Here is a 5,247-nt window from a genome sequence, read left to right on the forward strand (position 1 = left end):
TTACACAAGAAAGATACCCGTCAGCAGGTCACAGCCAGTACTGCCCGAGAATAGGAGCTAGACACGATTTGAGGACACACGCCAAGCAGCATTCTTAAAAAAATCAAATATGTTTTCCCAGAAATTGAACGTTACCAACTTACTACTGCTGCTAGCAAAATTCTCATGTACAGCAAACTTTTTTATTATTATGATGACAATTAGATAATGAGCTGTTTCACAACGACAGCACGATCATGATGGAATCATTAAATTTCCATATTGTTTAGGCATGATTATTGTATCACATATCATCGTGCAAGATGCATCCCCACGTCAGTTTCTACAAAGTATTGTCAGTCTTAGTACCTAGGAAAGCCGAAATAAATAATAAAGTTTTAATCGTCAACCCATTACGAAAATTATTATTTTAAAAATGAATTTTATGTAGTAATTCGATTCAGCGCTAATCTAGATCGGTATTCGTTTAATCGATGTATTGTTGCTGTTGCGGTCTTAAGTCCAAAGACTGGTTTGATGCAGGTCTCCATGTTGCTGTATCCTGTGCAAGCCTCTCCATTTCCGAATAAATACTGCAACCTACATCCTTCTTAATCTCTTTACTGTATTCATCTCTTAGTCTACCTCTACGATTTTTACCCCCCTACACTTACCTCCAATACTAAACTGGTGATCCCTAGATATCTCAGAATGTGGCCCTATCAACAAATCCGCTCTTTTCGTCAGGTTGTGACACAAAATTTCTATTCTCCCATATTCTATTCAGTATCTCCTCATTAATTACATGATCTACCCATCTAATATTCAGTATTGTTCCGTAGCACCACATTTCACAAGCTTCTATTCTTTTCTTGTCTATACCGTTTATCGTCCATGTTTAACTTCCATAAATGTCTACATTCCAGGCAAATACATTCAGAAAGATTTCCTACCACTTACTTCTGTATTCATTGTTAACAAATTGCTCTTCTGCAGAAACGCTTTTCTTGCCATTGCCAGGCTTCATTTTATATCCTCTCTACTTCGGCCATCATCAGCTATTTTGCTGCTTGAATAACAGAACTCATCTACTATTTTAAGTGACACATTTCCTAACTTAATTCCCTCAGCATCACTTGATTTAATTACACTACATTCCATTAGCCTTGTTTTGCTTTTGTTGATGCTCATGTTATTCCCTCCCTTCAAGACACAGTTCATTCCGTTTAGCTGCTCTTCCAAGTCCTTTGCTGCCTTTGGCAGAGTTACAGTGTCACTGGCAAGCGTCAAATTTTTATTTCTTCTCCCTGGCAGTTAATTCCTACTCCAAAATTTTTCCTATGGTTTGCTTTATTGCTTTCTCAATACGAAGATTGAAAAACGTCGGAGACAGACTGCAATCCTTAACACTTCCTTCTCAGCCACTACCCCTCGACTCTTATAATTGCCTTTCTGGTTTCTGTACAAGTTGTAAATAGGCCTTCCTCACTCTCTGTGTTTTACTCCGCAGGTTTCAGAATTTCGAAGAGATTTGTAGGCTTATAGTAAGATTTTGACAATGTTGACTGCAACACACACACACACACACACACACACACACACACACACACACACACACACCATTAAAAAATGGAGAATAGTCAATACTCGGAACATAGCAAAGCGCTAATATGTGCATGTCAGCTTCCCAGTTCGATACATACACGTATTCCTCATTTGCAACTTTAGCGTTTTCTTATTATAACATCTTACAATGCTCCAGGTTAGTATCTAGATCCATACTAGTGGACGTCAATGTTGGGCGTCTCTTCCCGTCGAAACACAGGTCGAACATGAAAAAAAGTAGATGACTGACATGTGTGCCGTATTTTGCGAGAGCTATTACACATCTCAGTCTGATAGTTTATCGGGCATAATTACACATATGCATTTCCTGAACTGGTTTCTCATCTCTGCAGTAGAATATGGTTCCATGGAAGAGCGACGACATATTTTCCACGAAACACTGCTGGGTAATTTTAGGGAATGCGTGTTTGTGGTAGACGGAGCGATGTTTACACTCATGCTCAGAAAAAAAACAAAAACAAAGAAAAACAGAATACCTTGAATGACTAGAGATAGGACGTTCATATTCACAGGACATGTTGATTAGTAAGTTCTGCAGAAATGATTAGCATTTCAGTCATCTCATTTCAGCATGTGTCCTATTGCCTAGTAGACACAGGGTCCGCTATGGGCCCTGATAACTTGTTCTATTCCTGATGGCATCGACGCGTATAAGGCGCGAACGGCGTCCTCTGGAATAGCCATCCATGCTGAATTCACCTGGTTCCAAAGTTCATCTGTTGGCATTGTGTCACAGTGCTGCATCCGTCGTTTCACCAATTCCACACATGTTCGGTTGGCGACAAGTCTGGCGATCTGGCGGCCAGGGCAATAGCTGACATCCTGTGACACCAAGAAGATACGTGTTGGTGCAGAAACTTGTGGTCCTGCATTGTCTTGCTGATAATTGGCGTGTAAGGTGTTGTGCAGGATGTCATTCGCGTAGGTCACACTGGTCATAACGTCCTAGACACGCACCAACTGTGGTTTGTAGTTAAACCCAATAGCATCCCGTGCCATAAGGCCTTGAGTTGGCGCTATATGTCATTTGCGAATGCCGCTCCCCCTGTCTGCGGCGAACCAAAATGCAGCCACCAACAGAACCGCTATTCGTCCGAAAACACTATCTGATGTCATTCCTGCCCTCAGTGACATCGTTCCATACATCGCACGACTGGCATGTTTCTGCACGTTCGTCAAAGGTAGGCGGAGAAGTGGACGACGCGCACATAACCTGTGCCGTACTAAAGGCGATGGACAATCATCCCTTATAGTGTACGATGTGTTATACTGCTCCACTCATGCGCCAGAGTCGAGGAGGACGCAGATCTCTCCTGTAATGCCATTCGGATGAGTTGTCGATCTTCTCGCAGGGTGACCTCGGTGGTACGACATAACCCATCTTGTGTTCTACGGCCTTCCGTGAATCATTCTGCACACACCCGTTGCACTGCCGAAACACCTCGTCCCAGTCGAGCAGGAGTTTCTCGGACTGATACATCACATTATTTCATGCCAATAAAACAAACTCATCGCCGGCCGCTGTGGAAGAGCGGTTCTAGGCGCTTCAGTCCGGAACCACGTGGGTGCTACGGTCGCAGGTTCGAATCCTGCCTCGGGAATGGGTGTGTGTGATGTCTTTAGGTTAGTTAGGTTTACGTAGTTCTAAGTATAGGGACTGATGACCTCATATGTTAAGTCCCATAGTGCTTAGAACCATTTGAACCATTCAGACTCACTGATTTGACCGTACGGTTCATGCATACGTCTGAGAGCCACATTGCACGTCTGCTCAAGTCACACTGATCCATTACCTTCGGTTTATAGTGACAACGAGAGACGCAGGAACATTTTACCGCTAGGTTGAGTTGCACCGCAATATTGATATTGACCTTAAACCCGGGGATCGACAAGGTTGAAACGCTAATCATTTCTGCAGAACATACTCATGTACATGTTCTGTGAATATGAAATTCCTATCTCTAGTCGTTAAAGGTGTTCTGTTTTTTCCTGAACATTAGTGTATATCCCAGTAATTGTATATCTGGCATAGAGGCCATAGGATAAGATGAGATAAATGAGATAAGAAGTAGATGTCTGTATTGCTTAGCAATACCATAAAGAGAATAGCAAGATATGTAAAGAGTTAGTGCATTTTTCATTTTCCGTCACGCTGGTCGAGAGTCAATTACTTCAATACTGCATTTAGGGGAGAGTAGCACTCACCTCTTTTGCCCCTGCAGCAACGCGAAGTAATTTCTTTAGCGAGAATCTTCCTAAGTCTATTCGAAACATATCCACATTCTGTTAAGATGGATAAGAAAATAAAGTAATAGAATTTCAAAATGAGAAAGAGGATTTTTTTAAGAACATACGTTTTTTTAAGAACTTGAACATTAGAGATACAATAGCTTTCTGAGATAATCCTAGTGTCAATGTCCGAGGATTGTGTAGAGAAATGAGAACCTTTATGCCATTTTTGTATAAGAACTATGAACCCCCTGACCATAGCAATATGCTGCTTGCGTCTTATTGTTGACACTGGCAAATAATACTGTAGTTATAACCTTCTGTAGAAGGACCTAAGTGCCTGAAACCGGTTAAGGAAACAAAATTTCTAATGTGTACCTGGTTGCTGATTATTTCCATAAAGATTAATAACATCCGCATACCATCTTACGGTATGTGGCAGGTAGAACATTGACACCCATCCTGTTTTATTCTCGTGGAAAGAATTGATGTTGGTAAACATACGTGATTTCTCGTTGTGATGTTTCACAAGACATTTGTGCTACGATGTACGAGGGTGAGTTAAATGAAAATCTTAAATATTTTTTTTAAATATTATTTATTGTGCAGAAGTGGTACAAAGCTGTATCACTTTTCAACATAATCTCCCCCATGCTCTAGGCAAGTCCTGCAGCGCTTACGAACTGCATAGATTCGCACAGAAAAAAATTCTTTTGGTAGTCCGCGCAACCACTCATGCACCATCTGGCGTACCTCTTAATCAGAACGGAACTTCTTTCCTCCCATTGCGTCTTTGAGTGGTCCAAACATATGGAAATCACTTGGTGATGAGGAATGGCGCCATTCCTTGCCCGCTCTCTTCGTTTCCGATTGGTGGAAGTGAACCACGGTTTCGTCCCCAATAACGATTCTTGCAAGGAAGCCATCACCTTCTCGTTCAATGCGCCGAAGAAGTTCTTCACAAGCGTCAACAAGTCGTTCTCTCATTTCAGGAGTCGGCTGCCGTGGCACCCATGTTGCAGACACTTCGTGAAACTGTGGTGCGCTGACCCATGACTTATCTGTAAACATGCTGCAATGTCATTCAGTGTCACTCGGCGGTTTTCCTTCACTATGGCTTCAACTGATGGAGTGCTCTGTGGAATCACAACTCGTTGTGCCTGACCTGGACGAGGAGCATCTTCCACTGAAGTCACACCATTTGCGAACTTCCTACTCCATTCGTAGACTTGCTGCTGTGACAAACATGCTCCACCGTACTGAACCTTCATTCGTCGATGAATTTCAATAGGTTGCACCCCTTCACTACGCAAAAACCGAATAACAGAACGCTGTTCTTCCCTGGTGGGGCGGCCATCTTCATACTGATACTGCGACGGTATGTGTGCATCTGCACTATGCTTCCACCTACAG

This window comes from Schistocerca serialis, chromosome 6 (genome assembly GCF_023864345.2).
Source record: "Schistocerca serialis cubense isolate TAMUIC-IGC-003099 chromosome 6, iqSchSeri2.2, whole genome shotgun sequence".
Taxonomy (NCBI): Eukaryota; Metazoa; Arthropoda; class Insecta; order Orthoptera; family Acrididae; genus Schistocerca; species Schistocerca serialis.